The sequence below is a fragment of the Anas acuta genome, chromosome 4 (genome assembly GCF_963932015.1).
Source record: "Anas acuta chromosome 4, bAnaAcu1.1, whole genome shotgun sequence".
NCBI lineage: Eukaryota > Metazoa > Chordata > Aves > Anseriformes > Anatidae > Anas > Anas acuta.
This window is the reverse complement of record NC_088982.1, coordinates 38,937,610-38,961,391: the sequence shown is the minus strand read 5'-3', so window position 1 is coordinate 38,961,391 and position 23,782 is coordinate 38,937,610. Positions and strand designations below refer to the sequence as shown.

Here is a 23,782-nt window from a genome sequence, read left to right as displayed (position 1 = left end):
TAAGTACCATGTCCAACCTTTCCTTAAACACTCCCGGGGCAGTGACTCCACCCCATCCCTGGGCAACCCATTCCAATGCCTGACTATTCTTTAGGATGGATAAAGAGGCTGGACCCCAACACGGACTCCTGGGGAACACTGGTCATGACTGGTCATGATCTGGTTTTAACTCCATTCACCACCACTCTCTAGGCCCAGCCATCCAGCCAGTTTTTAACTCAGCAAAGAGTGTACCTCTCCAAGACGTAGGCTGCCAGCTTCTCCAGGAGAATACTGGATGTTTTATGACATCTCCAAACCAATTATTCCTGTTGTAATTCTGATATTATTTCTCCTTCATTTTTTTTTTCTAGGTCAGAAATACTTTTGTTTATTCTCAGTACCCTCTGATAATGTGTGCAGAATAAATGTCTATTTGATTCTTAATGCACTGGGTAGTTACAGTGTCACTAAGAACTAAATCCTACATACAGAAGATCAGAACTAATTCTGAACTTTCAGTGAATCAGACTTATTCTTTGCTAATGTCAAGGAAGAGAAATGATTGCTCTGTTTTAGATATACTCAAGGAAGATTATAGCTTTAAAACTGCTGTCTCCAGCTGTCTCCCATTTATAGTCTATTTTGTTCTTTATTATCTGTATGTCCTGAATGTTTTGCTCCCTTGCTTTCAATTTTAAACATGGTGCAGACAGCTTACAACACAATGTTGGATGTGGGGCTTTAAACTGACAAAATTGTTCTTTTTATATCCTCTCCAACCCCTTCATTGGACTTCATGCTTTAACTTTGCAAATATTTGTGATGATCATAAAGAGATCAGGGAGAGAAGTATTCCAGACAAACGAGACCAGTAATTTTTTTTTTAATTTTATTTTTTTTCTGAGTATGATTTGTTCTTGGTCTAGTCACTATTTATTTCACAAAAAGCCAGGAAGTCTGGACATTATGAAGCTTACAAGGAAACTGTGATATAAGGTATTATGAAACTTAGTACTGACTGAAGTTACCAAACAATGAATCTGACAAACAGCAACCACCAGAGAAAAGATCAGTGTGTGAGAGGGAAGGAAATTAAAACTATTGGTACGCTAATTGGACTAACACCTTGGTTAGTGCTAGATAATAAGGACAGCTCAATATGACAATGTAAATAGGTCTGGTGGGATAACACAAAAATCTGTGTGATCATTAGGTATCATTAGGACTGAATCCATATCTGTGTCTGTATCTTGCACCACTTTTTACTAAACATTTTCCTTTGTGAAACATACTGATAAAATATGATGCTTAATGCACTGAGTACATACTTTAGTTCCTTGCAACAGTTACAGACAGAGCTACTAAAATTAAAGGATGTTGTATTAGAAAGTGGAATTAGGTGGAAACTTCAGAAAATAAGATGTATAGACTGGATTCTTAGTTTAACACTCATTTAGTGCAAGACTCGGTATAACATAGAACCAAAGCAGTTGGGCAGTAGGACTGGAAAATTCACAGTGGATAGGGAAATGATCACAGAGCTAGTGAAAGTGACTCTGTTACTTTTTGTGACAGAAGAACCTCTTGAGTCTCAGAGATGGGAAGAGACCAGAAAAGGGAAAAAAGGGGGAAAAAACAAAAACAAACAAACAAACAAAACAAAAACAAACAAAAAAAAAAACACACAACCAAACAAAAAAACTAACCAAGCAAGCAAGCAAACAAAAAACTCGAGGAACATGGTACTCCATGGAAGATCCAGTCCTGTAGATAGCAATCAAGTTACAAACTTGAGTTTATAAACTACGAGTTACAAAATCAAATTCATACTCCTTATCTTTTCCTTATTCTTGTATTAAGGAAGCCAAAACAATCTCTTGCCTATTTTGAGGGTTTTCTTTCAAGCTGAGACTGTTTACATCCAAAAGTGCATATATATATATATTTTTAATTAAAATCAATGTACTTTTAAAACAAAGTTCATTACAACTCTAAGACATAAACATAAGACAAAATTAAAAAGGCCTCCATGACAGGTTGATCAGGGTGGGTATTCAGGTAAAAGTTTTTGTATTCTTAAGTACATGAGAAAGCAGATCATATAGTGAAAATATTGTAGGAGTACATAGGCAGGTAATAATCTGTGAAACAGGAGAACACAAATGAACTAAGGTTTGATATTCCTAGCCATTAAAAATTTTCACGAAGCACTTCCTTGATAAATACATGGAGTGAAGTAAAAACTTACCCTATACCTGTAGTAAAGTAGACTTGTGACATATCACAGAATTTCAGAAATATACACCATTCTTGCAGTATAAATAGAAGTAATTCACTTTAACAAGGAAGAAAAGGAAAGAGATGTAGTTCAGCTGTTGTCACAATAACTGTAAGAAATTGGCAGATGAAAAGAGAGGATCTATTTAACAGCTACACCATTGAACAGTAAATTAATCAATCATGGTTGCAGTCAGCTTGCAGCAATCTGCAAAATGCCTTTGGCTCATTGCTTACATAGCCACATCAAGATAAGCATTGTCATATATTGACCAACAGTGGGCTTAAATGCATTTACATTAAACTGGGGAATCAAAACAATAAAACTGCCTTTATCAGCTTGGTTGACTACCTTATAATGTGAAAAAATAAATATTCAACGGTCTAAAACTGAGTGTCTCTACGCCTTTCTTTATGGATATATTGAATTAAACAAACAGAATTTTTGAATTACTAAAGTTGAGGCAAATCTAAATAAAACAAAAAAGCAGAATGGGTTTAAATTACTTTTTTGCATCCCTTTATGTTTCACCCATAAATATCATGGGACTGCTAATCTTATGATTCCTTATGGTACAGCAAATGTTATAAGGTTAAGAACAACTAAGAACATATGTGGTGTGAAAAGATAAGAGCTTTTTCTAAGTTTAAATCTCTTTTAATTTTAAACAGGTAGCAGCTCATTCCTTTCATTTAAGTGGGAAAGATATGGAAGTCATACTTCTACATACTTATACTTTTACATGTTTACATGTGCATACATGTCTTGAAGGAGTTGTCATTTTATTATTTAGATGGCCATCTTTGGGACAGGAGATACATGAGCAGATTTTCTAAAAAGTTTAACTTTTTTGTGTGAGAAAAGGTACAGTGTTATTTTCTTCTCCTGTGTAAATGTGGCTTTTAGGGACCATGACTCCAATCAGAGACCATGAATATCTGTTGACAAAAAATAGGACCAGCTGGTGCCATTGCCTGGTACTTTTTACATTTTCTTTAGGATACTGGTTGGGAGGGGGGAGGTGGAGGAGAGCTGTGCATAGAAGACAAGAAACAGAAGTTGTGACTGGAAAAAGACTCAGAATTGGCTACAGCAGCACTCCACCAGCTGCCATTACAATGTGCATTGTGTACATTTGCACGGTGTAGAATCTAATTCAGTTTTACAGTCAGAAAAGAATAGGAGGCAATCGTCAAGGCATCCATCACCAAACAGCATGATAAATAAGCTGTTATTTGGATCGTGTATTTAACCCAGTCAAGAGACCTGAACTGGAAGAAAAAGCTGACAGAAAGGACAGAGTTGAAAAAAGAAAGAAAAAAAAAAAAAAAAAGCAAAACAACAACAAAACCCTCCTGTGAAATAAAACAGAAAGACAAAGAAGTATCTTTGGACCAGAAACACTGACAAGAGCTAATATATGATTGTTTTTTATGAGTTTAATTTGAAACTGGGAACTGCAGTAGTGTGAAATAGAAGAAAAAATCAGCAGTTCTGTGAGGGTTTGTTGACAAATTTCAAGGAAGGTTCTAAATGTTTGCAATAGTGAAATATTTGCTTATTGGCAATACTTTGAAAATCATCCTGCGTGTAAGTGAAAATACAGGGGGACATAAACGTCTAAAGAAAATGAGTCTATTTTTCAAAAGTAACTTCTGTACTTACAGCCAATATTTAATGATATTTAGCCCTTGACAAATTCAGAGGGGTTTCTGGGTAAGTGTTTCAAAACCATCTATAAAGCTGACTCCTGAAGTATATTAACTGCTTAGGAATTTTTCTTTTTGTTTTGTGGTGTATCTTCATTTGCAGACACTTAAACAAAGCTTTATTAATCCTGTTCTACACACATATGTAGCAGCCAAGCTGGCCTTTAAAATGGCAATATAATAATAATAATAAAAAAATCCCTCCTCTAATATATCCTTATGGTATTTTCAAATAATCCATTTCCTCCTATAACGTATTATATAATATGACATATTATGGCCTTTTAATATGTGATTTTAGACTTATGAAATCCATACTCTAAGGATTCCCCAAATATGTGGTAAGAAATGTTGGCCTGCTGTTGTTCAATAACTCTTCTCTTGCATGATAATGCCAGGGCCCAGAGGGCACTAATAGGCCTTCCTGGCCCCAACCAGCCTCACCTGGGCCCATACCCCTGGGTCCCATTTAAGCTCAGCCCCAGGCTGTCAGCCCTTCCTTGAGTTAGGAGGGCTTTGCTCTGTCCCCTGGCACATCAGGGGTTGTGTCTGAGCCCCATTACTAGCCCCCAACTGCTGCTTGTCCTGTTTGGGCTCTGTAGGACCCTGCCCTGGAGGCCCAGGCCTGGCTGCTGCCTCCTTCCCTAAGAGCAGCCATGTTCCTGCTAGGCCTTGACAGGTAACTTCAGCAACCTTCAAGCAATTCAAGCTTTTTTTTTTTTTTTTTTCCTTGGAGCAGGTCTAAATAATTTCAGAACTTTGGAAAGTATTGTAGTATTGTTTTGTGGAGGTCTGAGAAGGCTAGGGGTCATTGGGTGGGAAGGTGTGTTAAACTAATCCTAATCATGATGGCCTTGCTATCACCTGCTTCATCTATGTTTGTTAATACTGCCATTGGCTCAGCAGCCAAACCAAAAGGAGAGATCTTCAGGCTTTTTGAAGAATTGAGGGAAGGTTTTTGTCCTAAAATGGTTTCTTCAACATGAAAAGTTTAATGATGGTTTCAGGAAAAAACAAACATATTTATAAGAAAATAAAATAATTAAAAACTGAGAAGAACAGTCTGAAAGAAAACCTACTGAAGCTGTCAATATGGAAATATTCTTGTTTCTGCATATGTGTATTTTTGAATTGAAGTGGTTCTCCAACTTGATCTTAATTCAGCAAGGATTTTGTTTCTTCTGAAGCTGAACTTTTCAAGAAAGTTGTTGCTTACTGTTGGTTTTAGCTGTCTTGCTCATGCTGTGCTGGGTGTGGTTAGGAAGCATTCTTTCCACTTTTAAGAGAAACCACAAAATGCCAAGAGATTTTTTTTTCCATTATCATCAGTCTGCAACTAAGCAAATATATCAGTTTTTGTTTGTTTGTTTGTTTTGTTTTTCATTGTGTTTTTATAAACTGTCTTTGCAAGATCATTCTGGCAGCGAACGTGGCTTTTAGGTTTACAGTGGAGGTTGTGTACCATATTTCACATTTCAATTATAGTTCTTCAGTTCCAACATCTCAGAGTTTTGCTGTTAGGAATCTATCTCCAATTAACCTATTGCAGAATGTGAACCACCTCGTATAAAGGCTTTACATATGTCTAAAATGATCACTTAAAATTTCTGATTTTAAACAAAAAAAAAAAAAAAGAACGGAGAGAGAGAGAAGGGAAATGCTGATGGCATTCGACCTCTGAGATAGAGGGATAGTGCTGGAATAGTAAAACTGCAAATCCATGTCTTAGTCTCATACCACTAGTGTCCCAAATCCCAGCCCTCTCCCTCTGTCTCAGAGGTTGAATCCCATCAGCATTTCCCCATCACACCCAATAAGGAGCTTGTTCCAGTATTCCCCCACAAATTTCTCAGACTTCCTTCTCTCCCAGCCCGCTTGTGTGGTCTTATAGTTCTCCTCTCTCTTTAACACTTCCTTCCCGTATTTTTGTCCAATACTTCTTCCTGCTCTGATCACATCCTTTCTCAGCTTAGGTTTCCACACCTGCTACAGTTCTTTGCTTGCTACAGCAAAGAACTTCCTCCAGTTCTCCCTGGCTATGTGTAGCTGTTACTCCTGCAGTCTTTTGCGAGCACTGCTTTTTGGATATTCATTGCCTTTCCTCCCATGGCCTTTGCAGCCTGACAGATTCTCCTTTTCACTTGGCTATCAGAAAAAAAAAGAAAAAAAGAAAAAAAAAAAAAAAGCTACTGGCTCTCGGAAAGCACCTTCATATTCTTCTCTCTTGGGTTTTCAGAAGTCCAGACACATTTGATACTTATGCAAAATGTAGGACAGGACTCTGAAGGCAGTAATGCAGAAAACATTAATCAGAAGTTGGTTTATTAAGGTTTTAATGCTTGTGAAACTAAATTTTCTGTCATACGATATTTGCAGATGTGTTCGGTTTTATTTTTTAGTGATAATTCGGAAACAAGATAAACCTTCAAGTTGTTAATGATAAATTACTTTTAATTAAAACACAGGGTTTTCTGTAGTCAGTTTAGAATTCTAATGAGTTATTGCAGCTGCCTAACATGTTCAGTAGAATAGATTCATTAAATCAAAAAACTAAGATTCATGGGAATCTAAAACTTTTAATGGAAAATGTTCTAAAGTATTTCTCAATCTAGTTGTTCAAGCTGCTTGTTATTAGCGCTGTGCAAGACAGGATGGGGCTATCTCAATCTTTCTAGATGCTGTTAATTTTAGAGCATTACAACATGTGCTCAGCAAAATTGTATGAATATAATGTATGGAGAATAAGAATAACACTTGAAAAATACATGATTTCCTCAAACTCTGCTGTGGTATGGAACATTTTGAAAAGACTTGGGAAACTTTGTTCAAATTAAATTACATTTGATCTTTCCCTGTATTTCTACCCTTTCAGGAATACAGCACATTCTGCCATACCCCCACCCTGCACAAGCTGAAATGCATATAGACCTTGTTAAATGTGTATATACAGCACAAGCCGATGTGATTACTGTACGGGTGTAAGGGAGACACCTACTGGCTGCATAGCCGGATATACCTCGATTCTTCCCATGCACAGCTAAGTGAACATATACTGACAGGCAAATGGCAAAGTCAAAATTAGGAGTTCATAATCAGTCCCATCGCTTATTTACAACAGCTGTGTAGTAAGGAAAGTGATGTGTAGCACAAATTAGAGTGCAAGTTGCACCTTTCCTCCAAGATGAATTACTGATTCTTTGTTGTTGTTGTTGCTAGAGTTCTGAGAAAGTCTGCAATTTTTATTTGAAAGATACAAACCCTCTGGCATTTTGATATAATACAATCACAAAATTGAATGATATGATAGAGGAAGAGGTAGTTAAACTGAAATGGGGTCAGCAGACAGTGAGGTCAAATGTATACATACATGTATGCGTGTTTTAAGCAGTGTTGCATGTAGAAAGTCATAAGACCATGCTAACAGTTGAAGCAAAAAAAATAAAATAAAATACTTAGTTGAAAGTTATCCTGAGGAAGATAGGTACATTTATCAATAATTACAAATAGCACAAATGGTGATGTATTATTCTCTGATAAACGGTTATCAAGTTATCAAAAACTGTAAATAAGGTCTTATATTTTGACGTGTATTCAGATTAAGGTTTTAAGGAAAGAAAGGGGGAAAAAAAAAACAACAAACAGAAGCCACTAAAGCATTCCACATCACTGGAAGATTGAAAAATGTGTTAAATATAAAAATAATGAAGAGCTGCATACACGTTTTATTAAATGCAATGTAAAAAATAGAATATTCAAAAGTTGAGGAGGGGGGAGCGAGCTACAAAGCTTGTACTTTATCTCTAATTCCAGATGGTTACATTTCCTCCATTTCCTCCAGTTTGTTATAGATTATTTACAGAATTGTTTGGAAACACCTATTTATGCACTACAGTGCTCTACATTAATAAGTAAAATGTACAGAGGTAAGTGATCTTAGGTGTATTCAATGTCTACCCAGCCATTCTCTAGGCATTTCAAGCCCATCTATGCAGAAGTAATGGGTATATTAGATATATTACAGGCATTAATAGGCCTGATCTAATAACATCTAATTCATTCAGTAATGATTTTTTGTTCTCTAATTCAGCTGGCTGTGTAGTTAGTTTAACAGTGTTTTATTGTTATCTTGTTTCACTGAGGGATGTTACAGATGGACAGTGTATTTCCTTTATTTATTTATTTTTTCTAGGTATCAAGTTGTTCTGATTAGAAGTTGCTAGCCAAACAGACATACATAATCCATCTACACAACAGTATTACAATTATTTATTTCCCTATTTTTGAAGGGTAATTGCACCACATAATTATCTATAGTGGGTATTTGGAGGACAGGCCCTTAAGAATATTAATAGAGTAGTCTTAGACCCTTAAATTTTCATGTTATTTGTTGTCTTCCCAACATCATTTGCCTGACTCCCTTGCTGTGGTAAGGTGTAGGCAACTTAAACTCATATAGACTAATTTGACAAAGTAAAAGCAAACTTCAGTCTGAAACCATTTTAAAAAAAAAGATTAAGGAATTGTTCAGCATTTGCTCAAGTCCAAAATCATAGAAAAAAGTTTCCAGTATGTGTCCCCAGGTGATAGAGATTCAGCAGAGAATGAGTAACTGAATTTGAAGACTGATGTTAACATCATAACGGCTTGGGCTGGCATACGCTTCATTGAGTTAAAAACTGGCTGAATATCTGGGCCCAAAGAGTTGTGGTGAATGGAGTCAAATCCAGCTGGAGGCTGGTCACTAGTGGTGTCCCCCAGAGCTCAGTACTGGGGCCAGTCCTCTTTAATGTCTTTATCAATGATCTTTTGTTGGATACTTTAAGGATGAGGGGATCAAGTGCCCCCTCAGTAAGTTTGCAGATGACTCCAAGTTAGGTGCGTGTGTCGATCTGCTCGAGGGTAGGAAGGCTCTGCAGGAGGATCTGGGTAGGCTGGACTGACAGGCTGAGGTCAACTGTATGAAGTTCAACAAGGCCAAGTGCCGGGTCCTGCACCTGGGCCGCAACAACCCCAAGCAGAGCTACAGGCTGGGAGAGGAATGGTTGGAAAGCTGCCAGGCAGAGAATGACCTGGGAGTGGTGGTTGATAGTAGGCTGAATATGAGCCAGCAGTGTGCTCAGGTGGCCAAGAAGCCAACAGTATCCTGGCTTGTATAAGAAGCAGTGTGGCCAGCAGGTCTAGGGAAGTGATTGTCCCCCTGTACTTGGCTCTGGTGAGGCTGCACCTTGAGTACTGTGTTCAGTTTTGGGTCCCTCGCTACAAGAAGGACATGGAGATGCTTGAGAGAGTCCAGAGAAGGGCAATGAAGCATAGACCCTGGTGAAGGGTCTGGAGAACAAGTCCTACGAGGAGCAGCTGAGGGAGCTGGGATTGTTCAGCCTGGAGAAGAGGAGGCTCAGGGGTGACCTTATTGCTTTCTATAGGTACCTTAAAGGAGGCATTAGCAAGGTGGGGGTTGGTCTATTCTCCCACGTGCCTGGTGACAGGATGAGGGGGAATGGGCTAAAGTTGTGCCAGGGGTGTTTTAGGTTGGATATTAGGAAAAATTTCTTTACTGAAAGGGTTATTAGGCATTGGAATGGGCTGCCCAGGGAAGTGGTGGAGCCACCATTCCTGGAGGTCTTTAAAAGACGTTTAGATGTAGAGCTTAGGGATATGGTTTAGTGGAGGGCTTATTAGTGTTAGGTCAGAGGTTGGACTAGGTGATCTTGGAGGTCTCTTCCAACCTAGACGATTCTGTGATCTATTGGTGCCTTCTAAGAAAAGTATTGAGCTTTTTTTTGGAGTCATTTTCTATTTATACAACATTAATGATTTTATTGTTTTTAAATTGTATAATGCATACCCACTCTTCCCAATCTTTCTAGAGCGGTAACCCAAAATCTATGAGGTCTTAAAATATATATATATGAAAATATCATTATAATCATAATATAAGTATGCTTTTGCTTTCTACATCTAACTGATAAATACAAGAACATAAGGTAGATAAATAAAAATACTATTTAAAATTGCTGATGAAATTTCGGTGAGGGGGGGCGGGAAATCAATGAGATTATAGTCACCAGGTGTGAAAAATGACAGTGTAGATCACTCTGGAGAAGGAAAGATGCTATATAATTTTAATAAAGAAGGACTCAAAGCTGAGGAGTAAATTTGCTATATCACTAAAGTGCTATATATTTTAATTTCTCTTCACATTGGAATTTCATGCCCTAGTGAAAGTGGTGAAGTGGGGAGGTGACAGTACTGGGGGTTTTCTGACTAATTTTGGAAGAAGGTGACCGTACTGGAAACTATGAAAGAATATAGGAAATTGTTGCTATATTATTACTCTATAAGGGGTGACTTCATCCATTTGTAAGTAGATTCCAACTAAAAACAGAAGCTACATCAAATAAGGATATTTATGAATAGGAAACTAAAAAGATCGGCCAAAGCATTTAATTCTTGCAGGTGTCTCACAGACTGCACAAGGGAATGCAGCAAGTGAATTGCTGGGGAGACATTCTATATAAACAAAAAGGAAGTAATTAAGTTGTCATTGGCAAAAAACTGTGTAGTCACCAAAAATATGAATGAATTCAAACATTGCCTGGGCAAAATTCATGGGAAAAAAATGCTAATCAAGAGCTATTAAACAGAAATCTAGGGATATATTAAAATTAAATAAAATATAAAATTAGTATCATTATTTCTCAGCAGTATCAGTAGAAATAACTTTGGGATAAATTATGTGTTGCAAATTGTGAATGGCGCTCACATGTTTGAGAATATAACCTGAAGAAAGTGCATTAGCCTTCCTTGATTATACGAAGTGGTTCGTTACAGAGATATCTGTGTAGCAGTGTGCATAGTTAAAGAGCATTAAAGACAAACCTGCCTTCTCTGCACTTCTAGGATGTGTCAGGAAAATAGATCCAGATAAAAGGTTTAGTGTTTATTTAGCGTCTGTGGATGAAGTGCTTTTAAATACTTTTAAATGCTTTTTTTTTTTTTTTTAATTTCTCACCACCACTATGACTCATTCACACTACGTTAGTGAAAAAGTTCCTGTGTAGAAAAATCAGCCTAACTGAGTATTATTTAAATTAGACTGTGGCAAAAGGGTATAAACAGACTGTAGGTGTTCTCTTTTTATACACAGTCTTCAGAATAAGTTTGAGGTACATGAAGCTTCATTTATGAAACTACTTTGCAGATTTATCAAAATCACCAAACTGAAATTATATAAACATAATAGATGCATTGTGCTATATATTTTTTAATGATAAAGTTTTTCTCCTATATTGCTTTATAAATATGTTTTGATACGTAATGTAAATTACCACTGGTAATGAACCCTTTATGCTTAACTAAAACACATGACTGCTTAACTGAAACACTTTGCCTGAATATAAGGCAAAGAAAAATCTAAGTTAAGTGACAGGCAAACTCTCCGTTTACCTATTTAGTGCTTAGCTAATTAACACACATTCATTTTTTCCTTGATGTGCTAATAAGTGCCAATGACTTTTTTGAGGGGGGGGGAAGAAGAAAAAAGAAAGTATACATTAATTATTATGGAAACCCCATAGTAAGAGGCATGACTACTGGAAACCCAAATAAAGATGACAATAGCATAAAATTATATCTTAGATCTCCAAGTGGTGGCAGGACCATTAGAAGTAATTTTGCTTCTCTCCCCGCATTTCTCTCCCCTCAAATTATATATATTCACTGGAAAGGCCATTTTTCAAACATGAAAATAGCACTACTATTCCAAACCATTACAAATATAATAAAATTGCTCATTATAATAGAAACTGTGTTAAATTCCCTGTCTTTACTCGTTCTTCATTTTAAACCATCTTTTTTTTTTTTTTTTTTTTTTTGAAGAATTGCAACATTGGAGATGAATGTTTTCTCCTCTCCCACCTTTGAACTAAAGGAATGTGGTTATGAATGGTTTGAGATGGGTGAGAGAGGGAATAAGGAAGAAGGAAATTTTCTTCATGTGGTAAAGGGTGTATTTATCAATAAAGGGTTTGTCCTTTTATGTTAGGAGATATGATAACTTTGACAAAATTACTCCAGGGGATATATAAAACAGTTTCAAGAAAAAGCTTGTCTTATTAAATTTTGTTCAACATTTTAAAGGTAGGAGTTTCTAAAATATGTAATGTATGCATAATGTATGGGCAAGGTTTTGCTGATTACAGATATCTGGAAAGACTTTAAAAGGTACACAGGTCTGCACCAGCTTCTATTGACTTCTTATACAATTTAAAATGCAGTAACTTTCTAAAAGAAGCAAGGATTTTTAAGCCGAATAGAGATATTTCATAAATCCATTCACTTTTGGGGACTTAGCTGCATTTTGGAGCAGCTAAAAAGCTTTGTCCAAAGTTCCAGAGCTCTTCATATATCTCTTATCAGTACTGCATGGCTCTTAAAAGGCTTTATTAAAAATACAGAAAACCATAGATTCATAGATGCACCATTTGCCAATTAAAAAAATATTCTCCACATCATTCTTTTCAGTATGGGAATCTAATTCTCCACGATTAAAAAATTCTTATTGTTGATACATGCTTCCTGCTGCATATGTGGGAAAATCCTGTTCAGGGTCAAACAGTTCAAGGAGTGTGAGTTGAACTTTTACCATCTTCCCATTTTCACTACACTACAGTATGCTTTCAGCATTATTTAAGGCAATTAAGTAGGAAGGTTGGGTGACTAATTTCAAATAACCCTCGTAAAAAGGAGTTTGTCAGACTTGGGCAACAAATCCTAGAATTTGTTTTTATTCAGAAATTAATTAAAAAAAAAAACAAACACATTTCTTTCCATTAGAGCAAGGCATAAATACTGAATCAGTTCTTTGTGGATTTCTCTTGCAACTCTCAGCAGCATTTTAAAAATGTTCTTCAATTATAGTCTTCATCATACTACCAGAACTGATGTTGACAGCTGGATAGCTTTGTGCTGGTATCACAAAATGTATGTCACTAAGTAATAGCCTATAAAAATGAGTTGCTATTCATCCTGCAAAAAGATCAGGCACCAGTGAAGACTTCTATACCATGTACTGTAGAAACTTTATTTATTTATTGTGGACATTATACCACAGAAGAACAAGAAGGAATACAAAAGGGATAACTTTGTGAATATTTAGGAGTACTTGCCGGGGAAAGGCTAAAATAAAGCACCCATTTATTTTGAATGGGTATAAAAACAGGTTTTCCCAGTGAGAAAAGAGGATATTTAATGAACAGAAATTCATAATGAGACAGATTTGAAAAATTAGCTATCTAAATGAGAAGTGATATGTGTGTGTGTGTATATATATATATATTTTTATTATTTTTTTTTTCCATTTTGCTAATGTCTCTTACTGCCAAATCTAGTCCACTGGAATTTGTTCTGCATATGAATTTGAGTTTATTCTGCATTCAGTTTTCCAGCAACACTGAAGATTTCTGTTTTAAAAGTGCAAAAATTATGATAACACCACTTCTACTCTGCCATACAACTAATGATCACAGAGTAACTGCCATTAACGCAAGTTCCAGCCTGCTAGGCACATTTGAGGAGTTAACTGTACAAATGTAGGAAGTAATTTTTGTTAGCCTTTTTATTGGTTGCAAAATGCCAGAAGTGGCTAAGAGTGAAACAATTAGTGTGAATAGGAACGTGGAATGAGGAAGTTTTGTTGCTATAGAAACATTGTCTTCTTGATACTCCTTTTTCTCTAAATAGCAATGATCACTTTTTGTTGTTCTGAAATAAGAGAAATTCTCATGGACAAATCAAGAATACCTCCCTGCATTGCTACTCATTTGTGCAGAAAGTCTCATGTTACAGAACTGATAGAGTGGAACTTTTAAGTAGTTTTATTCTAAGCAAAAAGTTTATATTGAAGTTGAAAGAACCTTACTTTTTTGTCTCCCAGGAGAAGTTGTTGTTTTTGTATGATGTACTACAAGTTAGAACTAGTTTACTTCATTATTGACATCAGTATGTTCCGCATCTAAAATCTTGAAACACTTTGCAAGCCCTTTGTGCAACCCTGTTCAGATCTTGGGGAAAAAAGAACAAAAAATGTAAATGGCATTTATGTTCCTGCCTGGTAGTGGTTATAGAAAAACAACATATTTGGTTACCACAGGATAACCACTTTTATTGAGTAATGGAACCAAAATACCACCATTGTTTTCTGCCTTGCCACTGTAGTAAGACCAGAAACAGCAAATTACCTGTTCTGGTATACGAATCATTTGTATATTGTTTGCATTTATTGTTTGTCTGCTTTCCCTTCTGAAATAGAAAGCAGAAATGTGACATTTTGCACAGGATTAAGAATATGATAGAAACTCTAATAGCTCTTTTTTCTTAAAATTGTTAGATTCTGGATGCAAGTGGATTCAACTAATATAATCAAGGAACTCTATTCTCAGTGCATAAAAACTAGTAAACTATTAGTACACTAACCTGTCTTTGAAGATCTTTACCAGAAAGTAACAGTAGTATCTCTCTTCTCTCTCTCTCTCTCTCTCTCTGCTTTAATAGAAGTCTGTCTTGACTTCTCAGTTCTTAATTCATTCCCTGTGCCCTTTATTCAGAGGCTGGTTTATAAAGGGCACAACAGCATTAATTAAATAACTCTCACCCACAAGACTTTAACATGACTGTTTGTCTTCTGACTTTTGAGAGCAGCACTGTAAGATTGTTTGCCGAATACTTTTTTTTTTCCTCCTGCTGAAAAGTACCAGTTTGAAATGGACATTTCTCAGGAGGACATTAATGTCAGTGAAGGTTTGCTTATGCAATGAAGACCAAGATAACTCATGGGATGACCATACTCTTCCACAGAGAACCGGCATATTAAGTCGGAGTAGTTGTCTGTGTGACTGTCTTGGAAATGCCAACACTGCTTTTTGGAAAAATGTGATAACTACTTTTTAGGGTATAAAGTACTCTCAGACTTGAAAGAATGTCATTTTCTCAGACCTTCAGAGTCATTGCTGTGCCTCATTCTCCCCACTACCTGTAACAGATGCACCCACTTTCTTACTACTATTTCTGTGGTTTGGGGAAACTGCAGTAGGCAAGAGATGGTTATCTAAAAGATAGCAGATGAACATAAATAATGCCTACAATTCTCCTGATTGATCTCCTGTTCTACTACAAAATTAGTACAATTAGTGAAGATGCTGGACACTGGCAACAAGTATGTCTTGGTGTTCTAAGAGACAGAGGATTCTGAAAAATCAGTGTGATTTTTTGAGGTGAGCCAAATCAGGTTTTTTTTTTTTTTTTTTTTTTTTTTTTTTTTTAATGTAATTGTTTTATATTTTGAAAAAGAGACGTTTGTCCCTTTCTTTCCTGACTTTCCCCAACTGCTGGTTTGCATGTGGTGGTTTTTGTTTGTTTGTCTGTTTGTTTTGAATACTGTGTCCATGTAGGTCCTTATTCTTCCTAAACTTCAACCTCACAGGAAAACTTGAATGTGTAGTTTTATTTTTGCTTGGAAGTGGGTTATTGACTTGTCCTTCTTCTCACATTTTAACAGAAACTTTGTATAAGGGATCTAATTTTATTTGCCTCATTTTATTTGTGCCAATCAAAATCATTAAGCGTGAAGTTTGTTCGCTTTTCGCAAACCACTGAAATGTATATAATGCCATATCTGTCATTTCTCATTTAAGAGGGACTGTGCCTTAATAACTGTTTATATCTCACCATTGTTGCTCTCAGCCTGCCATCTATACTCTAATGCAAACATATAGTCCTTTTTGCTTGCAAATAAAAATTGATTAAATAATTGCTTTTAATACAAATTCTGAATAATGTGTTGGCACAAGATACCAGTTAAAGACCAAAACTCAGCAGAGTTTAAAAAGGTCCCACTTTTCTACAAGACTGACATGAATAAATGAAATTGTCAGTTAATTGTAAAAGTACAAAATGCCTAGAGACATAAATTAATCTCTAATTAAATAGAAGTTCTGATATTTGGCATAGGAGAATATTTTACAAGTGATACTCTCTGTAGGAGAGTTCACCTGAGCATTAAGTGCTTTGGTTTGTAATGCAAAGGAACAGTCATTGAAGCGTGATATCTTAACGTGAGGATGGAAGAGGAACGGGGTTCTGCAGGTTCTTTGCTCAATTCCTGCTCGGAGCAAGGCTAGCTTCAAATTTGAATGAGGTTAATCAGGTCCTTCCCCATTCATATTTTGAAAATCTCTGAGTATAGGCATTCTGGAGAAATTGTTCCAGTCTTTATGAATATATTTCTTTGTATTTTTGGACTTTTTGCTTCTCTTCTTTCTTGTGCACCTCAGCCTTGCCAGCCTGCACATCACCTGGTCCTGTCAGGTTAGTGTAACTGGAAAACGTTGTGAGGATGTACTACCTCCCATTGTCTGGCCTGTTGATGAAGGTGTTAAATAGGCTTAGCTCCAATATAGTTCCCTTAAAAACAAATATTAAAGCTAGCAATTACAACTAGTAATAAATTGTTAATATTTGGTATAGATTTATCTTTCTTTCTGGGATGCTGAATGTAACATAAGCCAGGCTGTTCCATAGAAAATCTCTTAAAGCTGTAGTTGGAGGCTGTACTTTACTAATCACAGTCCTTCAGACCTTTGGTTACTGGAGAAATAGCACAGATACAGTAAAACCAGCATATTTTACTAAAGATACCTTAATAGCATTTTACTGTGTCTCTCAGGGTTGCAGGGTTGCTGAACAGGGGGAGTGAGCTGGAGGTTGGCAGCCCCACCATGACCGGACCAGCCAGGGAGCTGGGCTGTTCCACAGCCTCCGGGCAGGGTGGGTAGAGATGGGGGCTGGTCTCGGTTTGTGGCAGCCCATGTCATGGTGAGGGACTGGACTGGGGCCAGGAAGTTTCTACCAAGGAGTCCAGGTAGAGGCTGGGCATCCTTACAGCTTGCTGATGCCCACAGGGCCCTGAGTTGTCTTTCCACCATCCCTGTGGCGTTGTCTAAGCTACCACAAAGATATTTGTCTGGCCTGAAAGAGATTTGTGTTAATTCATAACTCTAAACAGATATTTATCAAACAACTTGGCAAAGTGACCTAATCAAGCTTGTAGTGTAGCACAGAAAAGTCACAAAATAAAATTATAATTGTTCTAATCGTTACATATGCTACAAGTTTTTCATCCTGAAGTAATGAAAGTCACTTTTTTTTTTTTCTTTAGGAAATGAAGAGACATTGAACTCCTTCAGACTTCAACAGCAATGGGTTGAAATAGTGAACATGATGTTCACTGATGAACAGTTATAAGACCTCTTTCTATCTACTGCCTATACAAAGCAGTAATTAAATATTTCTAATAACAAAACAGAGACAGATATAATGAATGCATCAAGACTACAAAAGACACATTGCAGCCTATTCTAGTATTAATCCGTAAGTATGTTATTTGTCTCTACTATACGGTTGCAAATAATTTATCTGCACTTTTTAAATGTCTGAGGTCTTCTTTTCACCTTTAATTTCTTGTTAATAGTTGCAGACATTTCAGATAAGTCCATATTCACTGGAAGTTTTTACTGTGAATTGTACATCATTTTCAGTAAATTGATGGAACTAGTAATACCTTTTTTGGAGGCAGGGATTGAGAAATTATTTGAAAATTAGACATTTCAGTGATGGAATTGTTAAGTAAAATTACTCAAGATAAACTTCTAGGGAAGTTGCATCAAAGCATAAGAAAAGAAGACCTTAAGTAAAATTGCATAATTAAGGGATTTTTTTTAAGTCTACAAAAACGTCAAAGAAAGAGGAGGGAGGCAAATCAAAATATCATTAAAAAAAATAATCACTAAAAGAATGTGTTTTTTTTTTTTTTTTTTTTTTTTCTTAAGGAAAAGATCTTACTTTACAATATTTGGGGAGCATAAATTTCTTTGTGTTCATCTGCATCCTATGCACTAAGGCCGATTTGAAATTGGAGAAAAAGGTTTTCTTTTGTACCAGGAAAAGTTATGTTCATGTGATAAGCTGAGAGGTTACTGAATGTTTATATAGTTGAGAATCATTCAAGAACATAGTCGTGATTTGTATGACTTTTTATTACTGTATCCTGCTCTAAAAGTATGCGGTCTCTTGCATATTAAATAGTTAATGTAGGACTTCAATGTTTACATATAGAATATTCTTCCTTTTTAGCATTCTCCATGAAAAAGGAGAATACCACCCTAGTTTAAAAATAAAACATTTCTCAAAAACAAAACCAAACCAAAACAAAAAAAACAGCTTTTACTATGATAATAAAATAAAAACATGCAAAATAATACAGCATTTTCAAGAAAATAATACAGCATTTTCAAGAAGAATCTCCCTAATTATCCATGTGGGTTCATGTCCATATCTCAGTCCATGTGTGAGACTGAGATAACTCCAGTATTTCTAGCCCTTAAAGGTACAAATTAGCTTTCCTTTCTGCTTAACCTTTACCCAATATGTTATACTGTCTAATGGTCACATGAAAATAACTTATGTTTATTCCTGAAATTACAAAGGAAATGATGTTTAGAATGGAACTTTACATTTTACAACAAGTTGTTTAATAAACAAAATCTACTGTGCTAAGAAGTTAGATATCTCATAGGAACCCATGCTAACACTGCCTAGAATATTTCTAGAGCCAAGCAGTATATAACATGTCTGCTTTTGATCAGGCTTTCTCTTTGTATTTGACAAAGACTGAAATCTTTAATACCGTGGGTTCTGGCAAATTTCAAAGATGTTTCAGTCATACTCCTTTGTCTTAGTTTTGTTATCTAATTTCAGGGAGTGGTATAAAACAAAATCAAGGGAGAAGATTAATATCTGTCAACTTCATAATGTGACCTAGTTATTTAGAAGACATCTTTATTCTCTTGGACAGAAGTAAGTGGCATACCAACAATGTGACCAGTTTAGGACAAGCTCTAAGAAGTTAGACTGTACTGGGTTATTTGTGGTTTTCACTGTAAAAGCTGTGTTGTTCCAGATAAAACAATTGTTGGACTGTTTTTTTGCTGAAACTCTCATGACTGACATAATTGCTGATGTAGCAGGACAATATGGGTTGAAGCCTTAACTGGTGGTTTTCTCTCCTCAAAGACGAGAAAAATTTTATTTCAAGGACTGCAAGTGGTTTTGCTTGATACTATATGTCCTTTCTAGAGCACTCAGAAAGGGTTTTAATTAACACACTGTGCCTTGCGCTAAAAGCAAGTATTACATCATTCTTTCAAAGCAATTCTCAGTCTGCTGCTTACCAGTCTGTTCCAACCATGATATTTCTTGCTCCTCCAGGAGAAATAATGTTATATCCCAAACCTGCCTGGACACAACATTGAGTCACATGCCCTGATGTGGGCATGACATGAGTGAGATGCAAAGACAGGAAATAAGAAAACAGTTGAACTGTGTTAAGTATTTTATAATGTATTCAGTACTTGCAAAATATGATTGCACATGTGCATATTTGATAGTGACCCACCCATCCTGGAAAGCATCAAATGGTGACTCAAGTTGCCTTTAGTTTTAGATAAGCTACAGCACTAATGCTGAGATGAGAAATAAATGGATAGGAAGAAATTTAAATGCAAAAATGGGTCTAATATTCAGCTTTTGAAGGATTTGGGGGATAGGATGTCATCCTTGGAGGTTTTTATTCTGTATATTGTATATTCTGTTGTTTGGGATACACTGTCATTCAGATGTGTGCTACAGACCTACCTATGTACTCCAGGATAGGGCAGCCCCCTGCCTCTAGTACCAGTTCTTGCAAGTGCTACATCATGAGGTGAGATAAACCTTTTTGCAACTCCATGGCAAGAATAAATAATTCTAAAATAGTTCTAAACCTTACTGTTAGTAGCATAGTGTAAGCAACTGTCAAAAGCCAATTAAAACAGATATCTGTAGCGATATTTTTTTGTGATGCGTTTTGCAAGATGTTTTTTAATCAATAGTATTAAGCATGGGAAACATGAATAACTGATTTCTGTGCCTGCAATGAACTGCATGTTGTACATATGATGTACTACGTACTATGTTGACACCAAAGGTAGAAGTAGAACAGGAAGGTAAGACAAGCATACAGAGCATCTGTTCTGTGATTTATTTCCTTGTCTAACATTTTCTCATTTCTAACATGGGTGTTAAAGATATAAAACTATCACACGTATGATTAATAGCACACTATTTGCCTTCCACACAGAGATTATTAAAAAAATATATAAAACAAAGAACCATATATCTTGACCAATGTTAGAAAAATCACCCTCTGGTACTAAACACTTTGAAAGACATTTAGAAAAAATCCATTAGAACTTTGCTCAGTCATCAAAATTGGATGTTTTTATGACAGTGATTCCATTGAAGTAATGGCAAAAGCTAGGCAGGGTTACATCACAATGTGCTAGTGAATAGAGAGGTTTCTGGCTTCACACCTCAATGTCTTTTTGGGCACTTGCTTAATTCTTTCTATCTTTATGGAGAAACCACCTTCAATGTCATTCTTCTTTACACCATGATGTACACAGAAAACACTCAGGGAGCCTGAGGGTCCTCAGGATCCATGACTTTAGGAAAAACCACAAGCTCAGGCTTGATCTTCAGATTCACATCATGAAGAATGTGTTTTGTCCCACAGCAATTGGTTGAAAGCTTCAATGATCCTCTGACTTATTTCCTGTTTGGAATAAAAGCAAGAATTATGCAAAAACCAATATATTTTCCTCTACATAAGATTTAAAGAACTGTACGTGCTAGTGAAGACCTCAAAAACTGGAGTACTCCGTATCAGTTAACCTTTAGTTATTAAGATAAGCATTGTTTCCAATGTATTTAATTTATACATTTCTTTCATTTCTTTATATTTTTTTCTTCTTAGGGTCTCTCACTTTATTTGTGAACTGTTCATTAACAGAAAAGAAGCATGATTCATATGTATTGTAGGAGTAAAAAGAGAATACTTACGAAAGTTTTAAGCAGATATTTACATACTTAGTACTATACGTCTAACTGCACGTCTACTTAATTCAAACCTGAAGATAAGATTGTATTCCACATGCTGCCACTGTTTCTTGTTCTGGCCATCTAAAGAATCTGGGAAATAGTCTGCTTCTGGCAGCCGTGTTGTACAAAATATTCCAAAGGCGTTGACTCAGTTATGTGTCTTCTGAGACCATTGCCTTTGACAACTTCTGTACTTCATGATTCCTGTTGTGATGATTTTCCTGTTTTCTTGAGTTGTAATGCTAATCTGTCAGGCTTCCACAAAGAGTGGCCAGTGATTCATGTCAGGGGCCACCATCTTTTTCCTCGGTCAAATCTTTTTAGACGTTCTAAAATAGAAAGAGAGGTGCTATCAAGTATACATTATTATTTCTGCTTATGGCCAATCGGCATTTGGGTTGCTTTCCTTCAACTGCTCCTCCCACAAAAAAGCTTATTAGAAGTGCTGATTTTAGTTATTAGATTGGCAATGCAACATCTGAGCTTAATGCTGGGCACATAGTACTCGAAGCATTGGGACCTTTAAGGATGTGTGCATTCCTTTTTAAAGGTTTAAAATAGTTCTCATTATCAACATTTCATGGTAAAGAAAAATATGGCAACTTACTATGTTCTGTGTATCTGGCTTGTACTTTGTGACAGGTCAAAACCAGCAAGGGGAATTGTGTATGAAAACTTTTTTCATAAAACAGGCAAAAAAAAAATATATTTTTCTGTGAAAGCTTTTATTCCCTAAATGTTTTTACGGAAAAGATGCATTTGTCCCCCTATAGGCAGGGTACTAGCACTGGTTTGATTTGTATTAAAAACAAATAAATGGATCATTACTTGCTCCTAGAGAGATTTCTCTTTCCCTCTGGCTATTTCAAAATTGGCAACATCTTTCCTGCTTATATGCCACCATCTCTGGACAGCAGTTGCAGCTGTCCTGTAGATGACACGTCCTTGCTTCACTTACAGGATCCCACAGATAACAACATTTAGGCTGGATGGACTAGATGGACTGATTTATTTCCAACCCTCCAAAACAGAAAATGCTGCAGAGAAAAGTCTTCTCCAGTTGGCTATTTCCATTCTGCTCCTTGTGTTTTGATAGAATTAGAAATATTAAAGCGTGCCTTGTTGCTTTTACACCACATTAAAATTGAAGTGTTTTACTAGCATTATAAGGTAAACATTTCTGTTTTACCATGCTTCACTTTTCTTTTTTCAAAAGTTATTTAGATGAAACATTTCCTGAGTCTTTGCTCTTTAAGCAAGTACATTTTTAGGACACAAGTAGAATATTTCTTTGAAGGTGTGAATCTGACATGATTTTTATGGTGTAAATAGTGGAATTTTAAAAGTGATAATAAAGAAAGGACAAGAAGATTACCTTTTAGGAGTTCAGTGTGGTGACTTGGCAGGCATCAATAGGTCATGGACTGGCTGAACAGAAAATGCATTTGTCTGCCAGTGCTCTACATTTCAAAACTTTTTGGTGCTGGGGAACCGTAAGCAGTGAAAAATCGAGTTCTCTTAGACCTAAAGCATAACATTCCAGCCAATTCCAACTTTGAGAGCCTAATTTATACAATGAAATATACTACAGAACTTCACCTTTTTTTTCTTTTTTTTTTTTCTTTCCACTGGCTCATCATTAGAAAATTTTTCTTCACTCAAATTCACCAGTGGTAAAATTTATGGGGAGATACTGAATTTAAACAAGCCCTAAGAAAAGCAATTATAGTACACAAAAATAAGTGGATTACTCTAAGTAGACACTAATGCTTCCTTTAACTTAATTTCTCCCATGTCTTTCATGTTTCTTAAAGCTGTCAGTAATTTAAGAGCAATAGAAAAAGAACTGAGTAACAGTCCATAAAAGCAAAAGGCTTGTCTAAAACAGAGAAGAGAGAAAGTTCCAGACTCTTTTGAGCTTATTATGGATTTTATTGCACTTGATTTTACTTGCAAATCATTTAAATATTATGGTGACTGATAGTAATATAGTATCTAATATAAAGGGCAAATATTTCAGATGTTTCTAACTTTGGATAAACTTGGATTCAATATTTTCCTTCAAGTCTTGGTTTTCTCTTGAAATAACGGTAAAGAAAAGACAATGCAAAATTTTTAATCTTGACCTAAGAATTCATCTTAAAAATAATAATAACATTGCTCAAGAAATCATGTTAATGTGGTTTTTTGTTTGTTTGTTTTCGGTTTTATGGTTTCTAATAGACCTTCAAAAACTTACATTTACTCTACAATTACATCTCTCTTCGTATTTGAATGGAGCATTTGTTCAAGACCTTGTCAAAATCACTGTCTATGGTGAAAGAGAAAAGTTGAGCTTCTTTCCCTGGCTACCACATTAAGAACTGTAGGAGTTAACTCTGTCAACGATAATGAGATTGAGAAGGCAGCAGATGCTCACGTGCCTTTACAATCCAAATCTACCAAAAAATTCCTCTCACAGAAAATTTGAGGAATGTCTGGCACCCTGGAGATAGTTACAGACTTGGTATTAGCCATATGCCACCTGCTAGAGCCATTGTTAAACAAACTGCAGGATTTTACAGCACTATGCAAAGTTGCTTACTGTGACTCGCAATGAGACTTTGTCCCATCACAAAAATTTATCATCTTTCTGTTACAACCCCTTTTTAAATTGCAAGTCAAATTGTAAAAAAATCATGAATGTATTACAAAAATTTAGTAATTTAAGTAATTCAATAAGTAATTTATTTTAGAATATTTTACAAGATATGCTATTTGCAATCATTCATGTACAGAAATG

General features: G+C 35.9%; 1 long non-coding RNA gene across 1 annotated transcript in view; it reads left to right on the top strand.

Moving 5' to 3' along the window:
• LOC137855985 (uncharacterized) overlaps window positions 1–20,429 on the top strand; it is a 55,939-nt gene extending 35,510 nt beyond the window's left edge. Inside the window, exons 2-3 of the long non-coding RNA XR_011096122.1 lie at window positions 17,183–17,394; window positions 18,781–20,429. This is a non-coding gene — a long non-coding RNA (uncharacterized lncRNA). The remainder of the gene's footprint in view (window positions 1–17,182; window positions 17,395–18,780) is intronic.
• Window positions 20,430–23,782: the final 3,353 nt, after the last annotated feature.